The sequence below is a fragment of the Pongo pygmaeus genome, chromosome 2, assembly GCF_028885625.2.
Source record: "Pongo pygmaeus isolate AG05252 chromosome 2, NHGRI_mPonPyg2-v2.0_pri, whole genome shotgun sequence".
Lineage (NCBI taxonomy): Eukaryota > Metazoa > Chordata > Mammalia > Primates > Hominidae > Pongo > Pongo pygmaeus.
Genome location: NC_085930.1, coordinates 195,648,676 through 195,674,229, shown reverse-complemented (window position 1 = coordinate 195,674,229; position 25,554 = coordinate 195,648,676). Strand labels below are relative to the sequence as shown.

Genomic DNA, 25,554 nt, shown 5'->3' with positions numbered 1-25,554 from the left:
GAGGTTTCCCTCCAGTAATTAATAAGTATCAGATGAAGAGGTGCATTGATACTGGTACAAATATGCTCTTTATCATTATACTTTACCCACTGATTTTCGTATTCATTGGTGACTGTTGCCAATAAAAATTACTACCGTGGTATTTGCCAGATGATGATTTTTCCATTTCCACCTTTCCATGTGTATTAATTGAAATCTTCTATAAGGAAGAACTGTTCCTTCTCCCCCATTTCTTTATTTAATCAATTATTTTATTTATATCACTAAATAGAAGAAGTGAATGAATACAAGTCATTACCGTCATTGCTCAAACGATTCCAGATTTGGCCATTGGGAGCTTTTTCATGGTGCTCCCATCATTTTTTGAGCACTTCTTTAAAAGTAAACACTACTTACTGCAGTTGGTTAAGACCACTGTTTCTTTCCATTGCAACTTCTCCATAATATTCTCACTGATGCCAGACAGTGTTGTAGTGTCCATGGGCATTTTGGGTATATTGGTTAAGGGGAGGTTGAATTGGCACATATTAATTTACATCTATTGGGATGTAATTATGCGTTTGGAAATCACTGTCACTTTCATGTATAGATGAGTTGTTATTGGCTGTGTGGTATAGGTTTTGGTTTGTTGTTGTTGTTGTTGTTGTTGTTATTGTTATTTTGAGATGGAGTCTCTCTCTCTTGCCCAGGCTGGAGTGCCGTGGCACAATCTTGGCTCACTGCAACCTCTGACTCCTGGGTTGAAGTGATTCTCCTGTCTCAGCCTCCCTACTAGCTGGGATTACAGGCGTGAGCCACTGCGCCCAGCTAAGTTTTGTACTTTTAGTAGAGATGGGGTTTTACTACATTGGCCAGGCTGATCTCGAACTCCTGAACTCAGGTGATCTGCCCACCTTGGCCTCCTAAAGTACTGGGATTATAGGTGTGAGCCAACGTGCTCCGCTGGCTGTCTGGTATAGGAATGGCTTCCAGGAATACTTCTGTTCAAAATGTGTAGGACCCAAATTTCATTTTAACATGAATGTGTCTTATGGCACTCAGGTAATATTTACAGGTAACCTTTGGTCTACCATTATAAATCTGTTCAAGCCTTGACACATAGATACAACAATCTTCGAGAAAATGTAGGCCGGGCGCGGTGGCTCACGCCTGTAATCCCAGCACTTTGGGAGGCCAAGGTAGGTCGATCATGAGGTCAGGAGTTCAAGACCAGCCTGGCCAACATAGTGAAACCCCGTCTGTACTAAAAATACAAAAATTAGCTGGGTGTGATTAGCCAGGTGTGGTAGCAAGCACCTGTAGTCCCAGCTACTCGAAAGGCTGAGGCAGGAGAATCACTTGAACCCAGGAGGCAGAGGTTGCAGTGAGCTGAGGCCACACCATTGCACTCCAGCCTGGGTGACAGAGAGAGACTCCATCTCAAAAAATAAAAAATAAAATAAAATAAAAATAAATTTTAAAAATGTATTTTTGAAGATTCGGAAGAGAAATTCAAAGACAAATAAGAAGCAAGGTGTTTACTTACAAGTTTATAAAACTCAACAAGCCATTTTAATTCAATTTGGAATGACATTTTTGGAACATTTCAAGAAAAGAAATAAGAGTACAGACTCCCAATTTTGGCATTTATGATGGGTATAATCTTTTGTCATCTTTAAGTGTATTTATTCAGAAACTGAGAGAAATTTCAGAGAAAAAGTTAATGGAGCAAAAGAGAAAAGAAATGAGATACATAGAAATTATTCAGACATCAAGGATAGAATTACAATAAAATATTGTTTAGTTGCATCAAAAGCAGTAATTCAGTAAAAGGAAGAGATAACTTTCCAATAGAATAATAGTGAATAGACTCCCAGATCATTTAATAGTCCAGTTAATGAAGAGAAGTGAATCATATGAACACATTGGAGAAAGATTTACATTTCCTACTGTCTCAGTATGAAACTGGCACTTCTGAGGATAACATACAACTCCTCATGTGTCTCCACAATGCGAACGGGGATGACTAACTGGTCAATGAATCAATGAGTAATTCTTTTTTTTTTTTTTTTGTTCTTAAACTTTTTATTTTTTTTTCATATTACAAAAGTTATTTATTAACCTAGAATGTCTTCTTTGTATCCATCGAAATGCATCTGTTAAATTCTTTTTTTTTTTAGTATTATTATTATACTTTAAGTTTTAGGGTACATGTGCACAATGTGCAGGTTAGTTACATATGTATACATGTGCCATGCTGGTGTGCTGCACCCATTAACTCGCCATTTAGCATTAGGTATATCTCCTAATGCTATCCCTCCCCCATCCCCCCACCCTGCAACAGTCCCCAGAGTGTGATGTTCCCCTTCCTGTGTCCATGTGTTCTCATTGTTCAATTCCCATCTATGAGTGAGAACATGTGGTGTTTGGTTTTTTGTCCTTGCGATAGTTTACTGAGAATGATGATTTCCAATTTCATCCATGTCCCTACAAAGGACATGAACTCATCATTTTTTATGGCTACATAGTATTCCATGGTATATATGTGCCACATTTTCTTAATCCAGTCTATCATTGTTGGACATTTGGGTTGGTTCCAAGTCTTTGCTATTGTGAATAGTGACGCAATAAACATACATGTGCATGTGTCTTTATAGCAGCATGATTTATAGTCCTTTGGGTATATACCCAGTAATGGGATGGCTGGGTCAAATGGTATTTCTAGTTCTAGATCCCTGAGGAATCGCCACACTGACTTCCACAATGGTTGAACTAGTTTACAGTCCCACCAACAGTGTAAAAGTGTTCCTATTTCTCCACATCCTCTCCAGCACCTGTTGTTTCCTGACTTTTTAATGATTGCCATTCTAACTGGTGTGAGATGGTATCTCATTGTGGTTTTGATTTGCATTTCTCTGATGGCCAGTGATGATGAGCATTTTTTCATGTGTCTTTTGGCTGCATAAATGTCTTCTTTTGAGAAGTGTCTGTTCATATCCTTCACCCACTTTTTGATGGGGTTGTTTGTTTTTCTCTTGTAAATTTGTTGGAGTTCATTGTAGATTCTGGATATTAGCCCTTTGTCAGACGAGTAGGTTGTGAAAATTTTCTCCCATTTTGTAGGTAGCCTGTTCACTCTGATGGTAGTTTCTTTTGCTGTGCAGAAGCTCTTTAGTTTAATTAGATCCCATTTGTCAATTTTGGCTTTTGTTGCCATTGCTTTTGGTGTTTTAGACATGAAGTCCTTGCCCATGCCTATGTCCTGAATGGTAATGCCTAGGTTTTCTTCTAGGGTTTTTATGGTTTTAGGTCTAACATTTAAGTCTTTAATCCATCTTGAATTAATTTTTGTATAAGGTGTAAAGAAGGGATCCAGTTTCGGTTTTCTACATATGGCTAGCCAGTTTTCCCAGCACCATTTATTAAATAGGGAATCCTTTCCCCATTGCTTGTTTTTCTCAGGTTTGTCAAAGATCAGATAGTTGTAGATATGCGGCGTTATTTCTGAGGGCTCTGTTCTGTTCCATTGATCTATATCTCAATGAGTAATTCTTAATTCAAAGAGTGTTTAAGGAGATAGCTGCAGAAGTCTTGCAATCATATGGGAAAGATATTTTGTTAAAGGTTTTCCCCAAATTTACAACAATCCTGAACATTTAAATGGCATGTTTAACAATGAGTTGTGAAGCTAAAAGAAACTTTTGAAAAAAATCAATGAGAAAATATTAATAATTTGAACCAAACATGCTAGACATCAGACTGAATTGTCTTCTCTCTCCAGAACTATTACAAAATTGTTGCCATTTGAAGAAGTGATCTAGAGAGTGTGTGACCCAGAAAAGTAGAAAAATATATTTTAGTCATATGTCAGGCAGTTAATAAAACATTTTTCTGAATTTTGTGATATTCATGGTATTTATAAGCATTTTTAAGATTTAAAATTGGTTGTGATTTCTTTAATCATTCTAAATAAATAGTGACTTTCAAATCTCGCTTTGAGCTGGGTATGGTGACACACACTTGCTAGTCCCAGCTACTTGGGAGGCTGAGGTGGGAGGATTGCTTGGGTCCAGGAACTCAAGGTTGCAGTAAGGCATGATCATACCATTGCAGCCCACTCTGGGTGACAGAGCGAGACCTCCACTCTAAAAAAATTTTGTAAGCCTCACTTTGTATTCATAATTTGATATTCTTTTTCTTTAAAAAGGTCCCCAAATTGTACAACTTTCAGCCCTCATGAAATCAGAATTTGCCTCTTCTTTGAGATCTCAGAAAGCACAAGTTCCCAAAAGCATGTCCCACCCTTTGGAAAGGGCTTCCCCCGACCTGGGGATCAGAGTCATGACTTTGCCCCCAGTGCATGCAGGCACATCACATGCAGGAAGCTGGTAGGGTCATGTCTTTCCCTCTTTCCCATAGGCGAGAGGAAATCCCAGCAAAACAGCTTGCAAATCTCCCACTGTGCAGTCAGGACCTCTACCCCTCACTTCCCATTCATTAGACATAAAATGATTGCCGTGAGTATTTATGTGTGTGTGTCCAACAGATCTGCAAGAAGTGTGACTCTCTGCTGCCAGTTTGATTCTCCAAATGGAAACTGGTGGTGGTGGCAGCCAGGGGTGAGAGAAGAGGGTGATGACAAGAAATTGTACCAAGCAGAAGGGCTTATTAATATTAATATTTCTTACCATGATAAATGAGTGTCCTGGGGGCTCTGAGGGTCTGACGGTTTTCATTTGCTCCAGATGAAGGCCTCACAGGGCCTCTGCTTTTCCAGCCTGGGATAGATTTGCTGAAATCACAAACCCACAGCAGTCTCAAGACCATGGGCTCCTATAAAATCACATGTTAGGCATAGGATTAGACAAAAACCACCCCAGTATGGCGCTTCCATCATTCTATCTCATCATTCTGTCTTTGGTTAGAGTGAAGCCTCATTCTTCTCATCTTAACTCCTGTCCTGTTTCCTTTCCTAGAGTGCCCTTCTCCCACCTCTACCTTCCCCAACCATATCCTCCTTCAAGAACCAGTTCAGATAAAGCCTACTCAGGTAACACCCCTATAGCCCCAGCTCTCTTCGTGGGTCATGCTTGTCTTAGTCCTTTTAGGCTGCTGTCACGAAATACCATAGACTGAGTGGCTTACAAATAGCAGATATTTATTTTTCACAGTTCTGGAGGCTGGAGCATCAAAGATCAAGGCACCAGCAAATTTAGAGTCTGGTGAGACCCACTTTCTCGTTCATAGATGGCACCATTTTTTAGCTGCATCCTCACATGGTGAACTGGACAAATGGGCTCCCTTGGGCCTCTTTATAAGGGCACTAATCCCATTCAGGAGCGCTCCAGTCTCATGACCTAATTACCTCCCCGAAAGCTCTAACCTCCTAATCCCGTCACCTTGGAAGCTACGATTTTAACATGAATTTTGGGAGAACATGATCATTTAGACCATAACATTGCTCTATCTATTCCTCTCCAAAAGGGCAACTCTTGCTCTATGCCTCAAACTTAGCTATTTTTGTACATAATTTATTGCTTCGGGACTGAAAAATTTTTAAGGGCAGGACCCAAGTCTGAGTCACCACTGTGTCCCCACTGGGATCAGCAAAGTGTCTGTGCTTGATAAATAAATGTTAAATGATTGGTTCCATTGACCATGAGCCTTAGTTTTTCTAGTGTGTGCAAAGCACTCAGCCCAGGGACCGAGACATAGCAGATGCTCAATAAATGGCAGCAGTTTTTGTTTCTATAACAGCTTTCAATGCAGCTCTAGGATGAGCTAGATCCAGAAGGGAAGGCACTACTGAGTTGCATGGAGGAGTATTCTGAAGCTGGGCTGCCTCGCTTTAAATCCTGCTCTGCTGCTTACTGGCTATGTGGCCTTGGGCAAGTTGTAACCTATTTGCATTATAGTTTCCTCCTCTGTGAAAAGGGGCAATAATTCTGAGCTTTTGTGGGGATTAAATGACTTTGCACATACAAAACACATGGAAGAGGATCTGGCAGCCTGTTTAAGTGCTATGTCAGCACTAATTATTACTGTTACTGCTATGATTGCTATCTAGTGGCTCAGGACGGGTGCCATCCATTTCTCAAAACCTCCCAGAATCCAGGCCCTCTTGGATTGGTGCACGAAGGACTGTGGCCTAATTCCAGGCTATGACATTGGGCTATAATACAAAATATATATTTGTCCTCTTCCCACCCCTCCCCATTTTCTGGCACACAGCTCATAAACCCCTTGTGATAAGTGAAAAGTGTCATTCTGCATGTGAGTGAGATGACCAAGGGCTGGAGGCCCCTGGACAACCTTGGGGTGAGGACTGGTTGCCAGGGGAACTCACCATATGGTTAGAGAGTTGGAACTTTCAGTCCCACTACACCCTCCCCCCGCCCACCGCCTCCGCAACCAACCTCCAGAGAGGGGAAAGGGGGCAGAAGTTTGAGTTAATAACTAATAGCTAATGAAGTAAACAATAAGCCTCCATAAAACCCAAAAGAACTGGACTGGGTTCCGAGAGCTTCCAGGTTGTTGAGCACGTGGAGGTTCTGGGAGGGTCCACACCCAGAGAAGGCAGGAAGCTGACCCCTTCCCCATACCTTGCTCTTTGCATCTCTTCCGTTTGGCTGTTCCCAAGTTGTATACTTTGTAATAAGTGGGATTTCCACCCAACAACAATTCAGCCACACTGCTTTACACATCTAGAATCCAACCAAAATTGTAAAGGCTTTGTGGCACTACAGTGAAGGAGGGGAGAACATCTTCCAAACATGTAAGTAGAGTGTTTCCCTGAGTTCTGTGAGCCATTCTAGCAAACGATTAAACCCAATGAGGCGGCTGTGAGAACCCTCCGTGTAGCCAGGTCAGAGAGAAGTTGCGGGTAACCTGGGGACCTACTATTCGCAATTGGTGTCTGAAGTGAGAAGTGGTCTTGTGGGACTGGGTCCTTAACCTGTGGGGTCTGAACTAACTCTAGTTACTGTCAGAATTGAATTAAATTGTAATTCAATTACAATTAAGTCTACAGAGAATTAGAGAATTGCTTGATGTGGGGGAAAACCCCACACATTTTGGTGACCAAAAATGTTGTGAGAGTACAAAACAGAGCATAAAGCAGTTTTGTTTGTTTTGTTTTGTTTTGCTTTTTTCCTATACACAGACTATGTCCCTTTTCCCGGGCCCCTGAAAAGGTGCTGCCTCCCCTTCTTCTCTCTTTAGCCAGCACAAGAGCACACAGGAGGCCGGCATAATCACAAATTGCAGCTGTCTGAAGGGCAGTCACATAAAAGAGGAGAAACTTCACCTTTGCTTCACAAGGCACATCTTGAACCAGGGATGGAAATTACAGAGAGGCCAAAACCAGCTCAGTATGAGCAGCACTGATAACAGACTGGCCAAGCAACAGAAGGGGCTGTCCTGTGAAGAAGCAAGCTCTCTGTCAATGGGAGGTGCAAGCTGAGCCTTCACTACCTTTTGTCATGGTTGCTATGGAAAAGATTAAGAGCCCTGTATTAATTATCTATTGCTACATAACAGAATACCACACAACTTAGTAGCTTAAACAACACATTTTTATCATGTCACAATGTTTGGGGTCAGGGATTCTGGAGTGGCTTAGCTGGGTGGGCTCTCTGGGTTGGTCTCTCATGGGGCTCCAGTCTAGATGTTGGCTGGGGATGCAGTCATCTGTCAGCTTGGCTAGGGCTGGATGATCTGCTTCCGGAATGGCCCAGTCACATGGCTGTGGGAAACAGGCCTCAGCCCCTCACCATGTGGCTTCTCCATAGGGCTGCTTGAGTGTCTGCATGACATGGCAGCTGGCTCCCTGAAGAGCACATGATCCAAAAGAGAGAGCAAGACAGAAGCGTAGTGTCTTTAACAACATATCTTTGCAAGTCATATTCCACCGTTTTCACTACATTCTATTGGTAAGTGAGTCACTCAGAATAGCCCACATTCAAGAGGAGAGGAATGAGGCTGCATTGAAGGGAGCACACTGCAAAGAATGTGTGGATTTATTTTAAAACCACTATATAAGCCCCTTCAGTGCTGAGTTATTGTGATGCCTTATGCATTCCGAAGCCAGACGTGGATGTGATTTTAATTAGCAGTGATGCTAAGCTCTTTTGCTAATGTTACTAAAAAACACAGGCGTCTCTGCATTGTTCCATCCCCAGTAGGTAGCTTAAGATGCTCTATTTAATTCAGTACAATACAGATTTATTAACCACTCTCTCTGTCTGTAGGGCCTGGCTGTTCCCACCTCAAACCACTTCTTAGCTTTATTTGTTCTCATAACAACAGGATAGCTCTTCCTCCTCTGGAGGCCTGGGCATCAGCAAGTTGGATGGCAGTGGAAGGTGGAGAAATGGAATCCTGCTGGGGGCTCAGGAGGCCTGCCCCATGATGCTGCCGTGCACTGCAGATGTCCTTGATAAAGAGAATGAATGGAAGGTATTGGAAGGGAGCTGAAGCTCAACAAATGACCACCTAATGAAAAAGTCAGCAGTGGATCACTTGAGATCTTGAGCACCCTGTACTGTTATTCGTATTTATAAACATGTTTGAAAGATGTTCCCTTCCTTCACTGTAGTGCCAGAAAGCCTTTAACATATTGGGTCGGGTCTAGATTTGTAAGGAAGTATGGCTGAATTGTTATCAGGTGGATACAGTTTACATGTTTAAAGGTTAGTTTTGTTTAACAGTCAGATTCCTATAGCCCAGGGGATGAGGTAGTGGCTACAGTGCAGAATGGTCTCAGGGGGACATGTATGTATAATGCAGTGGCATCTGTTTATCTTGCAGCTGTCTCTCAATGGCAAAAGGGCATACTGCTGTTATTGTCAGTGAGGGGTCAGTAGGTAACAGAGAGAGAGAAATGGTAACAGAAAGTGCTTCCTTAAGTGAAATTAGGGAAGAGAGAGAGAGTGCGCGTGTGTGTGTGTGTGTGTGTGTGTGTGTGTGTGTCTTTGGGGTAGGGGGAGTGGTAAATGCATATTTAGTTAGCAAAAGTGCCAGGCTTACAGTATCTCTAAAATTAATGCTTATAGTGGCCATATAAATAAGTATTATTGTTCTTTTCAGTTTAAATGATGAAACGCTGGGGATCAGCATAAAATAAACCAACTGCATTGCATGTAAGTATCAAGTACATGAGCAGAGACAGCCCCTGGTTTACAAACACCTGACTTAAACATTGTCTGTCCTACAAGTAAATTCCTCATTCTTACTGCTGTGAGAACAATTGTTAGGAGCCAAAAACTTCAGAGCTTTCAAAGAACTGTAATGAGATAGCACAATGCAGGCAAAAAGCCAGTGTTAACGGAGCAAGAAACTTCCCAGTTCTGACATTCACAGCATGACCTAGAGCACGCAGATTCGCCTCTCTGAGTCACTGATTTCTCACCTGCAAAAGAAAGCGGGGTGTGTGTGTTTATGGGAGTAGAGTGGGTGTTGGCTAAGCACAGGAGTCATCTGGGGGGCTTCATACACACATAAAGGGCTCATCCCACCAAGTCTGGCTTTTGAATCCGAATCCTTTGGCGTGAGGGTGGGGGCACCTATTCTGAGAAACTACCTCTCCAGGGGTTGCAGTCACACCGCCCTTGGCAATCAGTGTCTGGGAACCAGGGACCTAATCATCTCTAAGGTGCCTCCAAGATCCAGCATTTAATTCCATTTTAGGACAGGGAAGGAGGAAGACGCTTCAAAAGGTTGGAACAGTTGAAGGAGCGCTGACACGGTAAAGGCCACTTTGCTCACCAGCACCAGGCGCGCTGCCGAAAATTTCCATGCCGTTTTCTCCCAAGACCTTACTCCTACTACGTGGAGACATATTTGAATTAAAAAAAGCCCTCTTTTAAAAGTCAAAATTCTGAGCCAGCTTGAAGGGATTGTCTTTGGCCAAACCTGCATCAATTTGGGCATCAAAATAAATAATGCTACTGATTTATTACAACCTATTGAACAGAATAGCAATTCATGAGTCTATGTTTATATAAATAAGTAAATAAACTGAGGAGAAGGAAAAGCTCTCTTTTATAGTAGAAATCCATCTAATAGGTGTAGAAAAAAATGATAAAGTTAGAAAATCACCATTTGGCCATCATCGTAGTAATCATGGATTCAGCTAAAAATCATCAATGGATGCTGGAACAAATGAGTGAAAGTTTAATGAGGGTCAGAATATTTATATGGCCTCACAGTGTATCCCTATACAATTCTTACTAATTACTGACAAAATACTTACTAACTTTATGAGAAACCTGGCAGAAACCCTCTTCACCTGGTGACAGAAGCTAACAGCACCGCTTGGGTCAAGTGGGCACTGTGTGCCACCTGATAGGATGCACCGAGGACACGGCACTGCTTCCGTGGCGTTCCTGCCAAACACATGTGAAGTGCCCAGTCTCAGGACCAAGAGAGGAGACATAACAAATGAATGCCGTGTGTGGTTGTGTATTGCCTCCCAAACCAGAAAGGAAAGGGAGTAAAGGAAAGATGGCATTGTTGTTGCTATTTCTTTCTTTATTTATTTATTTTCTTTTGAGAGAGATGGAGTCTTGCTCTGTCACCCAGGCTAGAGTGCAGTGGTGCGAACTTGGCTCACTGCCACCTCCACCTCCACCTCCCGGGTTCAAGTGATTCTCCTGCCTCAGCTTCCCAAGTAGCTGGGACTACAGGCATGCACCACCACGCCCGGCTAATTTTTGTATTTCTAGTAGAGACGGGGGTTTCACCATGTTGGCTAGGCTGGTCTCAAACTCCTCACCTCAGGTGATCCACCCACCTCAGCCTCCCAAAGTGCTGGGATTACAGGTGTGAACCACTGAGCCCAGCCTTCTTGTTGTTGTATTTCTATAAAAGATATTATTGGGATAATTAGCAAAAGTTGAGTGGAGGCTGTAGATTAGAGAAGTGTGTTGTGTAAACATTAAGGTACTGATTTTGGCCAAGCATATTGAGGCTATGCAGGAGAGTGCTCTTGTTCTTAGGAGCTTGTCTCAGTCCATTTTCAGTTGCTATCACTGGATGCCAGAGACTAGGTAATTCATAAAGAAAAGAAATGTATTTCTCATAGTCCTGGAGGTTGGGAATTCCAAGGTGTAGGGGCCACATGTGGTGAGGGCCTTCTTGCTGGTGGGGACTCTCTGCAGAGTCTGGAACTGGTGCGGGGCATCACATGGCATGGAGGCAAGTGCATGCAAGTGTCAGCCCAAGTCTGTCTTCCTCTCTTTATAAAGCTACCAGTCCCATCATGGGGGCCCTGCCCTGATGACTTTATCTGATCCTAATTACCTAGACTCCACCTCCAATCAACATATGAATTTTAATTGGATTTCTTACCCTCTTAATACCATCACAATGGCAACTAAATTTCAACATATAAATTGGGGGACGGGAGGCACATTCAAACCATAGCAGAGATGCACACTGAAGTATTTGGGGATATACTTGCAACTTAGTTCTGAATGGTTCCGAAAAATAAATATGCATGTGTACGTATGAGTGTGTATGCGTGAAAAGAGAGAATAACACTGATATATTTTAAAAGATAGTATCTAGAAAATCTCTTTTGTAACTTTTCCATAAGTGTGAAATTATTCTTTTTTTAAGGTTAGAAAAAAACTTTAAAATCAAATACCCTTAGGTTGGGTTTTGGGTCATCAATCATTTATATCTTACTGCGAATTAGTCTGATCAGATTCCTTCCATTTTAATGAGATCTTGAAACAATTTTGGGGTTAGAATAGTCAGGCAAAATAGCGGTGCTACCATGGAAAACCTAAAAATCATAAAAATACACAGAAGTGAAGGACAAGGACCCAAGGAAGAAGGTAGAAGAGAAATTCAGAAAATGAGGCAAGAGTGAGTAGTAGTCCTCAAATTTGCCTGGAGCTGAGAAGACATCAGCCTGACTTCCCTTTCTCAGTCATGCTCTTCTCAAACTGGGCTACAAATAAAAATCAGCCGGGGTGCCTAAACCCACCTCTGCACAGTTAAATCAGAACGCTGGTGGGGAGACTGAGCGTCGGTGAGTTTTGGAAGCACCCAGGTGACTCCAATGTGCAGCCACAATGGAGCGCCTCTGAGCTGCCCCATGGAGTCAAAGGGCACTTGCTCAACCAACTAGGACGGCTTCCCATTGGGCCTTCCTACTGCTAAATGCCTGTGGTTAGTTTATTAAGATAATGTAATACATTAAATGCCTGTCCCCCTCTGACTCAATCTTCACAGGATCACCAGGCTGTTCTTTCTAACGCATAGGTCTAATCATGCCAGTCTCCTATTCAGAAACCTTTCCTGGATTTCTGATGTCCTGGTCCTGTCATATGAGGCTTCCCACACTATTCTTCTCTTTAAACTTCCACAGTTTTATTTTCACTGTTTTCGGTGACACTATATTGTCCTCAGCTCCCCAGCCCCGACATACGCCTTCTCCTGCCTCTGTACCAACATCCACCTTGCCCCATCACCTGGCAAGTCTCTCCTTCCTGCTTCTAATCTTAGACCCTCGAAATCTTCTCATCTTTTCATATCAAATGCCACTTCCTCCATGAAGTTCCCCTGGATTATTCCAGTTGGATTGAACGTCCTTTCCAGCACTTTTTGTACCTCTACAATAGTAAACCATTATAATCTGCTTTGTTTTATTGCTATTTGTTTATAAGGCTGCTTCATCCAGTAAATCATAAAATTACCCAAAGGTGAGGATGGAGCCTAGAATGATGCAAAGGGCTAGAGCTTTGGAAGGTGGTTGTGGTGGGTTTAAAAATGTCTTCACAAATTCTTTGACACGCCTTCCTTCAACACGTAGAGCTTAATTCTCTCCTATGCCCATTTGAGTGTGCACTGGACTTAGTGACTCACATTTGTTTGTTTGTTTGTTTGTTTTTGAGACAGAATCTTTCTCTTTCGCCCAGACTGGAGTGCAGTAGTGTGATCTCGGCTCACTGCAACCTCCGCCTCCTGGGTTCAAGCGATTCTCCTGCCTCAGCCTCCCGAGTAGCTGGGATTACAGGTGCCCACCACCACACCCGGCTAATCTTTGCACTTTTAGTAGAGACGGGGTTTCCCCATGTTGGCCAGGCTGGTCTCAAACTCCTGACCTCAGGTGATCCACCCTCCTCAGCCTCCCAAGGTGCTAGGATTATAGGCGTGAGCTACCAAGTGCCCGGCCTTGGTGATTCATTTCTAACAAATAGAATAAGGCAGAAGTGACGGTGTGACTTTTAGACTAGCTCATAAAAAGGATGGCAACTTCCTCCTTGCCTTCTCTCCCTTGATGAGTGGATGTAGGCGATTCCAGCTGCCATGTCATGAGGACACCCAGGCTGCCCATGAAGAGGCCCTGTGGTCTCTGGCCAACAGGCAGAAGTGAGCCGTCCTGCCGTGAAGCTTTCAGCCTCAGTCAAGCCTTTACTCCTGTAAGGCTGGGACTCTGTGAATGAGGCACCAGGCCATTTTCTGGGGGAAGACCTTATAAGTATTGGCCCCATTAAGTTCCATTAAATGAGATTATTCACAAATGTGACATTTCAGGAAAGGCCTTGCTTGTATATTTGATTTTCCTAATTATATTCTGATTTTTTTAAAAGACAGATTTTTACTGAACATATACAAACAAGCATATTGATGTGAAAAGTGAGGACACTTAAGAATTTCTGATTTCAGAGGAATCGGTGAGAATCAAATAATATTTTACAATGTTACATTTCAGTATAAAAGAGCAGAGTCAGGTCAGGCGCTGTGGCTCATGCTTGTAATCCCAGCACTTTGGGAGGCTGAGGCGGGTGGATTGCTTGAGGTCAGGAGTTCGAGACCAGCCTGACCAACAGAGTGAAACCCCGTCTCTACTAAAAATACAAAAATTAGCCAAGCTTGGTGGCAGGCGCCTGTAGTCCCAGCTACTCGGGAGGCTGAGGCAGGAGAATTGCTTGAACCGGAAGGCAGAGGTTGCAGTGAGCCAAGAGCCCACCACTGCACTCTAGCCGGGCAACAAAGCGAGACTCCATCTCAAAAAACAAAACAAAACAAAAATGAAAAGAAAGAGCAGAGTCTACTAAATCATTACGGATTACAGAGAGTTTAAGAAGAAAAAGAAAGTGCTTGTTTGCTTTTAAATATGGAAAAGAGAACATTTAAACATCAACAGTATTCTCTACCAATAAATGCAATAAGATTTTCCTCATCAGTTTATTCAGTCCAATATAAGTATTTCTGTTCCACCGGATCTTGAGTTAGCAATCTCATGAGCCCGTATGCTCTTGAAATGAAAATAGTTCTGTAAATCCTGACCCAGCCCACTGGTATGGTCTGAGAGTGTCTCAGAATGCATCAGAAGCCTGAACCCAAGCTCTATTCTTTGAGGTGTCAATAGTTTGAAGTTTATGGTACAGTCCTTTTCTGTGGGGCTTTGAGGTGGTTCTTTGTTGGAGACACAAACTCCGACCTGTAGCTGATAGCAGAATCTTCAGGCAAGCATCAGAGTAAATAGTAAAAACAACAAACAGAAACAAAAACAACAACAACAACAAAAAAACAAACGTATCTTAAATGATAGAGAAAATGGAAAATGTCTGTGGTTCATTTATTAAAATAATTTTCTAACGTAAAGGTCTAATGAGAGTTAATAATAAGAATAATGTAACCGACAGAGACATTTGAGTGCTTCTGTGGCACACATAACAAGATGATAAAGCCATTCTGAGATAAACTTTCAGACAATATATCTCTAAGAATAATGATTAGGCCTATTTTCAGAGAAGTCAGTGAATGTTACATCTGATTTGTAAAATAGGAGAACATAATTTTAGAGAGGAAAAACCTTGAGATATAATAACCGAGACATAATATAATAATATACTAAGATTACAGCAAGCATATACTAAGAAAATATCAAGAATAAAAAGAGATTCAGTAAATCTGGCATCGGTCCTAGACATCTGTATTTTTATATAACTCCATAAGTAAGTCTGAGGTGCATCCCCAATTGAAAATCAGGCCAGGCGCAGTGGCTCACGCTTGTAATCCCAGCACTTTGGGAGGCTGAGATGGGCGGATCACTTGAGGTCAGGAGTTTGAGACCAGCCTGGCTAACATGGTGAAACCCCGTCTCTATTAAAAATACAAAAATTAGCCGGGCATGGTGGCACCAGGCTGTAATCCCAGCTGCTAGGGAGGCTGAGTTAGGAGAATCGCTTGAACCTGGGAGGCGGAGCTTGCAGTGAGCCAAGATCACCCCACTGCACTCCAGCCTGGGCGACAGAGCGAGACTCTGTCTCAAAAAAAAAAAAAAAAAAAGAAAGAAAGAAAAAAAGAAAATCAGTGGCATAAAATATATTAAAGTCAAATTAAAGAATTAAGTGTGTGATGAAGTTCATATTTTAAATAATCATGGAAATTATGACAAATAGCATACAGTTGTTGTCTAGTATCATCAGGCAAAGCAACACAAAGATTCTGGTGAATATGGAAAAAATCCACAGAGTTTAGGTCAAAGTTTCCTCTGACGTTAAAACATAGAATGCGAGGTCACTGACAAATCTCCAGGGACTTTCCAAAATCATATAATTTCTGAAATCATTATATTAATAAAATATTTTAACTACCCAAATTTAACTGAACGTCTCTTCTGATTTGACAACTTTTCCCATGAAACTTTATAATAGTAACATATCAAAAACACTAATTATCTCTAGTACCTCTCTTCTTATAAAGTGAAAAAACAAATATTTGCAATTTTCCAGGGACCCTCTGGGAATCTCAAAATGGATTTTGATGTAAAAGATATCCTGAAATATTCTTTTTTCACCTATGTGTTTCTATGTTTGGATTTGATTCTGAGATGGCAAAAATCAAAAAGTTGTCAGAGGAGATTTGGACATTTGATTAACATATGATTGTGGGTGCCTGAAAATGATATTTAGTTATCTATTTAATCAAAATCGCATTTTTTTAAATGTAGAAAGTAACATGATTGTAAAGAATATGTAAGTTCTTTTATAACTTGATACTTTTTTCTTGAATAATCAAGGATGTAACAAAGCTAACATAAAGAAGCTTTGCTATTAGGCAGATTACACAGAAAGTGAGGAATAACATTTCATTTTGTTGCCAAAGGAATTAATGAGTAAATCAAGAAAGCACTTCCACTAAAGTAGACCAGACTTCACTAAAATGTTTACACATTTCATAGCTTCTTTTAAGAATCAGGTATTGCAAACCAAGGCAAGTAAAATTCACCTGCCAAGTGTCCTTCACTATGCTCCTTCATATTCTGGGACCATCTGACACTTTAGGAGAGATTCCAGGGTTCCACGAGGTCAAAACTAACTTCATAATAACTATATGAAGATGTTATGTCTGTTAACATGCAGTGTGTTCCACCCTATCTTCAAATGAATTGAAGTATTTTAAAGTTTCCTCAGTTTTAATTTCTAACTCAGTAAGTATTGGTAGTTATCATCCACAATGAGCTTTGGGCTTCTGCTTAAAATAATTTTAACAGTGTAAAGGGGTCCTGAGACCAAAAGTTTGAAAGCTACTGCTCTAAATCAACTGCCTTTACATGGTTCTGTGTTCTCAATAGGTAAATCCAGAAACCAAGGGGGACAATTAGGAGTTGCCCCACTTCCCATCAGTACTACTGACCCACTTGTGAAATTAGTGTTTCCCATTTCTATAACTCTCAACTTTATGGGTTTAGAGGTTCTGGTTTTCAGACCAAAAAAAATGCTTCCACCAGGAGACCCAGGAGGGCTCCCATTAAATGTTAGCTATGGCTGTCAGTGGTCACGTTTGACTCCTTGTGCCAACAGTAAGCAAGGAGAGGAGCCAGTATCCCGGCTCTATTATAAGGAGGAGATAGAGCTGCCATTACCCAATGGGAGCAATTTTGGTAATGAATGGAAGTGCAGCAGTCATGGCTATGAAGCTCAGGCCCCTCCGAGATCAAAGTCTGGTCACCACATCAGGCCAGCCACATGGACCAACAAAGTTACCACCTGTGGACAAGGGGATCTGGAATGGTACTTGAGGAGCAGCTGATGAATGTCAGTTGCAACCTCTATATGAGCTGCAGTGGTGAGGCTGTAGTTCCTCCATTTCCTTTTTCTTGTAAGTTTCTCCAAGAGAAATGACCAACCGAGATCCTGGAGGAAATGTTCTCAGAACTTAATCTACAAAGCAAATGGATCCAAGTGGCACAAAGTAGAGGCTGCCATGGTGCCCCTCCGGTGCCCTCTTTAGGGATGAGGCACTAAATCTCCGAATTGTTGATGGCCTCCCTACGAAATGGGGACTCTGGCTGAATCCTTCTTCAAGAATTACCCTCAACCCAAGATAGCAGTTCTTGATCCAGCCCAGGATCATGACCTCTTCCTGGAAGCAACCTGGTAAGGAGGGTTATGAATGCCCAGTCCCGTTGCCTCAAGCCAGGGCAACTCTAAAAGCCCATTCTGGCTTCGGTGATCCCCTATGACAGAATGAGAACTTTGTTGTGGCTAGAACACAGTTCAAATTCTCCCTCAGCCCAGTGCTATGTCTTTACTTCCTTGCAGGAATTGAACCTGAGAACACCACCCAGTAAACTTCCCCACACAAATTTTTTATCTCGAATTGTTTTTCCTGAGGACTTGATTTAAAGTAACTCTTATTCCCTATCCTGTTCCATTTAAATTCTACACATGTTTCAAAATTATACATTTGACTTAAAATTTACATAGATCAATATGTCCTAAAATTAGGATCTGGGGAAGCATAAGGAAAAATTAAAAAATTGTCTGTGTTAAGGTAAATTTGGGAAATGCTTGGTTAATTAAAAGCAAATTTCTTTACAATGGAACTTCTCAGGTCTTTAAATATACTGATTGGAGAGTAAATCTCCAAGAAGAGTCCCCTATAGTAAACAAATTCTTTCCAAAGTTTTCTGGACAATCGATTGAAAATTTTTCTTTCATTGACTTATTTTTGTTGTGTACCTATTAACATCTCCTAGAAGCATTTCCTAGAGGGCACGGTTTGGGAAATACTAGTCCACATTTGTAGAACTTAATTATCAAATTGTTTGGCATCTTTAAAAATTAAAATGGTTTTGGAGGATGCCCTTTATACGTGTAAGTCACTTATAAAAGCTGTTCAAGGAAATTAGAGCTGATGCCTACATTCGCTCTCAACAAATTAATCAGTAACAGATAGAGATATTGAAAAATCAATCCACTAAATTCTCTGAACTGCCTCAAAATTGGAGTCATTATTTTGAAAAGCTAGCCCCACCAGGACTTTAACTGTAAGAGCATAGAAAGACGTCCCCTGAGAATAATTGTACTGAGCCAGTTGAGGGGGTTCATTCATTAATTCATGAAGGCCCCACGCATCCTTGGCCCCCAGGTGCCCTTTAGTAAAAGAAACTCCAACAGGCTTCTTCCTACATCAGTTGCTGTGGCTCTTGCCAAGTGAATTGAGTGGCACCATCCTGATGACTTCATCCCAAATGATGAGCCCATGAATTGACTAAATATAAGAAAGGCTAAACACCATGCCCTAGCAGGTTGGCATGAATCTCTTCCCAGTTGAGGCACTTCATTTGGATGGTGGCCACCTCACTCACTCAAATTCTCTATTTTAGGAAGTATAAATGCCAGGGCAGATCTCTCAAGCTGAGGTTGTAACCCAAACAACGCTGAGCATTCGTTCTTAGGGTTTTGTTCTGGTTTCCTACTAAATTTGTTGTATTTCTTTGTCTTAGCAGCACTTGGATCCAGATTAAGCAGGCAGTTAGGGAGATGGCTTTTCTTGTTACCCCACCAATCCTGTGCATCTTTGTATAAATTCCTTATACCAAAGGATAAGGATGTGCTTTGCAAGCATAAAAGAGTGATTTCTATTAACAGTGAAGTTGCAAGAGGCTCTCAGGGGAAGTAAGAACTAGATTAACATGTCACCCAGTGCAGCAAGGTGGGAATATCTACATCTTAGTGTGAAAAGATAGTAGGTTTACAGCAGAGGAGCAGGTCATTAAGCTCTATATTTTGGTCTCAGGATCCAGGTGAGTTGCCCATCAAGGATGAGGCTTTGAGGCAGTGACAGAGGCCATTTCACAGGTTTTGGAGAAGTGTCCAGGTAAGGGTAAGTAGGCTGCTTCTCACGGCTCAAAGTGAAGTCTGTTGGGCAAGGAATTGACTCTGGTCCGAGATCACACTGCTCCAGCTGGATAAGGAAACTTTGACTCCTTTCAGGATGTACTATTTCCTGGTGATTTTTCTTCTTGTAGAGAGTTGCAGAACAAGATCAGAAACTGATTAACTCCAGAACTTAAGTGGAAGCTGAGTTCCTAGACACAACAAATGTCTACAGCCAATGTTATAGCCCTGATTGTCATAAACAAAGATTGTAAAAACTAGAGTGATATCTAGGAAGGCTTACATGAGCTCGTGATTAGAAGATCCACAACATAGCTGGAGTCACTTCAGATAACTCCGCACCATCCCTCTCATTTCCATTGGATGCAAGTATAGATTCATCCAAGGTACTACTTACTATGGAGTAAGTATAGATTCATCCAGGGTACTACGTAAACTCCAGACCAGGGAAGAGAAAAACTATATTCAGAATTCATTGCAGGACTGTTGACAGAGATAGATTACCAGATTTGTTGGTGGAGGATGGTGGTGGGAGCATGGAGGGAGGATATGTAGATCTGGTCGTTAAGATCACGTGATTGAGTAGAGTGACAGCATGGTAGGATGGAGCTGCTTTTAAAGATCTAATGTCAACTGCTAAGGTGGGCTTTAATGTGTGCTTATCTGGCTGATGACAACAAGGACCCAGCTCTGTCCCATACTGCACAGCATGAAGGAGCCAGGCTGCTGTTGGCTTAACGTAGGGTAACACTTCTCAAATTGGAGTTCCTGGTCATTAAAGGCAATAGTTTAGATAACTCTTAAAAATTCTGGAGGACTCCCAAAAAGTTTTTGTTTATGTGGGTGATATCTAGAAAAAATTAAAATATTTATTAATTCATTTAGTAAATGATAATAGTCCTTGGGGAAAGGGCCCTCAGCAGATATCAAATAATAATATTATGTATTTAATAAATTAATTTGATATCTTCTGCAGCTATCAAATAATAATAATATTATGGCGAAGAGTTATCTGAAGTAACTCCAGCTATGTTGGGGATCTTCTAATCATGGGCTCATCCAGGCCTTCCCAGATATCACTCTAGTTTGCACAATCTTTGTTTATGCCAATTAGGGCCATGACATTGACTGTAGACTCTTGGTGTGTCTAGGAATTCAGCTTCCACTTAAGTTGTATCTATTGATATTCCCACATTAGCAATTAAAACTAAGGGAAATTAAAATATTTATTAATTACATTAATTAACATGTAGTAATTTATTTAATTTATTAATTGATTTATTAAATATGTAATATTATTTGATATCTGCTGAGGTTATCAAATAATGGATGAATAATTTAATAATAATAAAAGTCCATTATATGTTATAATAAATAACATATTTTACCAAAAAACCCCTGAATTTTTACTAAATCAAAAACTTGGTAAGAATGACAGTGTTCTATATTTTTACAAATCTCTTTAATGTGTGGCTTGAATCAAAGACACCTGGATTCTCATATTTGCTTCTGCATTCAATTTGTGAAATATGTTGGTTAGTTGAAGTATACGAGGAAAATCTGGCCTCACGTAGATATGTAGTAGGGTAGAAATAAGAGTATTTTAAAAGCCTTTTCAGATAATTGTGGATATTTCTTAACACTTCTTCAAAATTTGACAAATGATAGTTTCTTAAAAGTTAATTACAACACAGAGTCTGAAACCATGCCAATAAACTTCTCATACTCTGTTACATTAAAATCCGTTTGTCTATCCTGCACTTTGAATAGATCTTTTACTATGCATGGTTTTGTAAAAATATGCATTGGTCAACAGGAAAATATTGGTTTACTGAGTTACATAAATCTTCCAAATAGTGACACATTTCCTTATAGTATATAAAAAAGATAAATTCATTAATATCCCTATCATCTTATCAGAAAAATTTTTAAATATTTAGAAACTATTAAACTTATGGATATAAGTTTTCTAATTTTTACTTGAAAGCTTGCATTTTATCATTTGCTAAAAATATTGCGAGTTATTTTCCCTAAACTATTGGGTTCACTTAACGCATCTCTGGGAAAGCTGTGTGCCAAACACCTAAGTCTGAGCAACCATCATGTGTGTTAGTCGTTCTTAAGAGTAAATATGGTATTCAATGAAAAATAGCAGCTGGTTTAGCTCTGTAACTCAATCTCATAAGTTATTGTCCTCAAGACAATATCTTACTTTAGTATGCAGCAGAAGTGCTTTGCATGTAATTCCCATTTTGTCGCTTAGAATATTATAAAGTTGTATATTTTTTTTTGCTTCATCATGGACATTAAATGAAATTGGCTTTTTTTTTTTTTTTTTTAAGATGGAGTCTTGACCTGTCGCCCAGGCTGGAGTGCAGTGGGGCTATCACGGCTCACTGCAACCTCCGCCTCCCAGGTTCAAGAGATTCTCTTGCCTCAGCCTCCCTAGTAGCTGGGATTACAGGCGGGTGCCACTAAGCCCGGCTAATTTTTGTATTTTTAATAGAGGCGGGGTTTCACCATGTTGGTCAGGCTGCTCTCGAACACCTGACCTCGTGATCCTTCAGCCTCAGCCTCCCAAAGTGCTGAGATGGCTTTTTTTTTTTCTTTGCAGAAAATGCATGATGATGAAGAACATAATGCCTTCTGCAACAGTTTGGTGCTGTGTTCAGATGCCAGCAGTTTCACCCATTGCTATGGTCTGAATGTTGGTGTCCCCCCAAAATTCATATGTTGAAACCTAATACTCCATGTGATAGTATTAAAGAGTTGGGGACTTCAGAAAATCAGTAAGCCATAAGAACTGCCCACTTTATGAATAGAATTCATATTCACCACCCTTATAAAAGAGGTTGAAGAGAGCTGCTTTGCCCCTTCTGCCATGGGAGGGCACAGCTCAAAGTTTCCGTCCTTGGGGAATGGGCCCTCAGCAGACGTGGACTCTGCCAAACCATTCATCTTGTCCTTCAGATTAACTGCAAGCAATTGTGAGCCATACATTTCTGTTGTTTATAAATTACTTGATCTAAGGTATTTTGTTATAGCAACCTGAACAAACTAAAACACCCACTATTGCTTTTGCACCCTCAGTGCAAATGTCAACAGAATGAAAAAGGCAAATAACATCTTGGTTTTATTGCAAACCACGTAGACCCCAGTAACAGGACTCTGGAACCCCAAGGGATCCACAGACCACACTTTGAGAACCACTTATCTAAGGATACTTTGAGGTTTCCTGAGAATTTATAAATTTTGTGTAATCATCTTTATGATAAACTAGAATACGTGTGTACAAACACACTGTAGGCCACCTCCCAGTTTGAACAGTGCCACATGCCTAAAGGCCCACATGACACAGTGTCTGGCTCTGTGGGCATCACATTTGGAGGCAGTGCAGATAGGAGAGTGCACGGGAGTACAAGGAGACTGAACTGACAAGAAACTGGGCTGTGGCCATCCAGACCACATTCATGGACGAGGAGGAGCTTATTTCACGGCTCCCAACTTATTAGCAGTAGGGAAATTTGAAAATATTCGATTAAAATTTTTTCCATTTCTAAGTCCAGATATCTAATGGAATTAGATGCCCATTTTATGTGCCCATTTTAGCTATTTTAGATAATTTAGATAAATTAGATAATTGGATGCCCAATTTAAATAATGTTGTAACATAGTCCTTACCTGCAGATGGCCAGACAGCTGATGGAATTAGAAAGAAGCACCTCATTAAAATTGGTAGTTGAGATCAGAACTATGAGTTCTGATTATCCCAAACTGAGAAACAAAGTCTTTTAACAATATAATTTTAGGTTAGATGTGGTGGTTCACGCCTGTAATCCCAGCATTTTGGGGAGGCCAAAGTGGGAGGATAGCTTGAGCCCAGGACTTCCAGAACAGGGCTGTAGTGAGAGCCCATCTCTACAAAAAAATTTTAAAAATTAGCTGAGTGTGGTGGCATGTGCCTGTAGTCCTAGCTACTCCAGAGGCTGAGGCAGGAGGATCACTTGAGCTCAGGAGTTCAAGGCTGCAGTGGACTATGATTATATATATATATATATATATACACACACACACATATAAATATGATTTTATATACAGCATTCTCTGTATAAGTGTTACTAAATTTAAAATGTGGAAATACAATCAGTAAAAAACTAACATTAAGAACTTTCTACTGTTTCAACACTGGCAATTTGCTTTCCACAAGACATTGCCACATTAAATTAATGTTGCTGCTTTTATTTTGATCAGTGTTGTAGTTTGTTTGTATTTAATCTAGAAAGTTTATTTGAACTTTACAACTGAACAAAAACCATAGCATATACTTTTTTACTTGTACTGTGAGATTATAATAAAAATAATTTAAGTCCACACTGGTAATCCGTGAGAATTATTGGCCCTCTAGAATGAGTGCACCTAGGACTCTGACGATATAGAGAATGAGAAGGTTGCTAATGGCAAGAATGAGAACAGCATGGTGGCTGGTAGGCATTTTGTGGGCCAGAATGCTCCCTGACAGTGCCCCAAGGGTTTTTCTGTTTCACTGATAACAAATATTAGACAGATGGGAAGGGCCCCTGCAGATTCAAAGGCACAGCTCACAGTCAGCAATGCTCTTGGGAGGAGTTGGAGACAGGCAAGCAAAGGCAGCCACTGTTACCAGGAGAAGCCAAGTGGGGTGGTGTTCCAGGGGCTTGAGAGCAGTGACCAATGTGTGGTGGTGTCCCTCTTATAGGTGGATGACTCAGATCCAGCAGGCCGACCCTTCACCAAGAGCCAGGGCAAGAATTCAAGCAGAACCTGCATATCATATGCCTATATTTAACAGTTCTAAATCACAAAGAGTTGAACAACATGCTTTCTATCCTCCTTCCTTGACAAACGTGTCTTCATAATGATTAGATAGAAAAATACGAGTAAAATTCAAAGTTTCTAATTGACTGAAAGCTGACAAAATGTCAACGATGACTGAACATAATTATTATCGCATATACTGGGAGTTCTGTTGATGGGCCTGTGGTGTTTGAATGAATAATCAATGAAGATATTAATAATTCATAAATTATATGCTTTTTAAATAACATTTATTTTTTCCTTTATTCTGGCAAAATCAGTAACTATGTCATTATACTCAAGATTTTCATGTAATTTGTGTTCTAGGGAAAGTAATGATCTAAAGCTTCATTTATAATATGATATACTATATAGCATATGATATGATATATAAATATGATATGATATAGGATACGATGTAATAGCCAACTAATAAATGTGGCTGCTTTAATTTAAATTATAGAAAATTTAAAATTCAGTTCCCCAGTTGTACCAGTCACCTTTCAGATACTCAGTAGTCACAAGTGGCTAGTGGTTACCATAATGGACAGTGTAGATATAGAGCATTTTCATCATTGCTTAAAGTTCTACAGTCATGCACCAAATAATGATGCTTCAGTCAATGACAGACCACATATACAATGGTGGTCCCATCGGATTCTAATAGAGCTGAAAAATTCCTATTACCTGGTGATAGTGTAGCCATGGTAACATCATAGTGCAATGCATTACTTACATGTATGTGGTTATGCTGCGGTAAACAAATTGACTGCTCTGCCAGTTGTATAATAAAAGTATAGCACATCCAGTTATGTATAGCACATAATACTTGACAATAAATGGCAATGGTACTGATTTATGTATCTAATATACTTTTTGCTGTTATTTTAGTGTACTCTTTCTACTTATGAAAAAAAGTTAGCTGGAAAACATCCTCAGGCAGGTCCTCCAGGAAGGATTCGAGAAGAGGGCATTGTTATCAGAGGAGATGAGAGCTCCATGCTTGTTATTGCCCCTGAAGACCTTCCAGTGGGACAGGAGGGGAGGCAGAAGACAGTGATACTGATGATTCTGACCCGTGTAGGCCTAGGCTAATGTGTGTATTTGTGTCTTCATTTTTAACAAAAAAGTTTAAGAAGTAAAAATTAAAAATTTCAAAAATAGAGAAAAGCTTATAAAGTAAGGATATAAAGAAATAAAATATTTTTGTTCCGCTATACAATGTTTGTGTTTTAAGCCAAGTGTCATTACTAAATAGTCAAAAAGTTTTTAAAAAATTTAAAAGTTTATAAAGTAAAAGAGAGTAAGTGACATGGATGAAATTGGAAATCATCATTCTCAGTAAACTATCTCAAGAACAAAAAACCAAACACCACATATTCTCACTCATAGGTGGGAATTGAACAATGAGAACACATGGACACAGGAAGGGGAACATCACAATTCGGGGACTGTTGTGGGGTGGGGGGAGGGGGGAGGGATAGCATTAGGAGATATACCTAATGCTAGATGACGAGTTAGTGGGTGCAGTGCACCAGCATGGCACATGTATACATATGTAACTTACCTGCACATTGTGCACATGTACCATAAAACC

The 25,554-nt window shown here is 40.5% G+C and overlaps 2 long non-coding RNA genes across 3 annotated transcripts in view; one reads left to right on the top strand and one right to left on the bottom strand.

The window, feature by feature from the left end:
• Positions 1-9,860, top strand: part of LOC129033935 (uncharacterized) — a 41,442-nt gene extending 31,582 nt beyond the window's left edge. Inside the window, exons 4-8 of the long non-coding RNA XR_008501706.1 lie at positions 7,201-7,490; positions 8,229-8,669; positions 8,788-8,843; positions 9,067-9,405; positions 9,667-9,860. This is a non-coding gene — a long non-coding RNA (uncharacterized LOC129033935). The remainder of the gene's footprint in view (positions 1-7,200; positions 7,491-8,228; positions 8,670-8,787; positions 8,844-9,066; positions 9,406-9,666) is intronic.
• A 9,775-nt stretch (positions 9,861-19,635) lies between these two features.
• LOC129034142 (uncharacterized) lies at positions 19,636-24,561 on the bottom strand. Of its 2 annotated transcripts, XR_008501766.1 has the most exons (4): positions 24,458-24,561; positions 23,785-23,924; positions 22,806-23,042; positions 19,636-19,974 (listed from the first exon to the last, which is right to left on the bottom strand). It is a non-coding gene; the product is annotated as an uncharacterized LOC129034142 (long non-coding RNA). The 2 variants fall into 2 exon arrangements; XR_008501767.1 differs by lacking the exon at positions 22,806-23,042 and having other exon boundaries at positions 23,727-23,924.
• Positions 24,562-25,554: the final 993 nt, after the last annotated feature.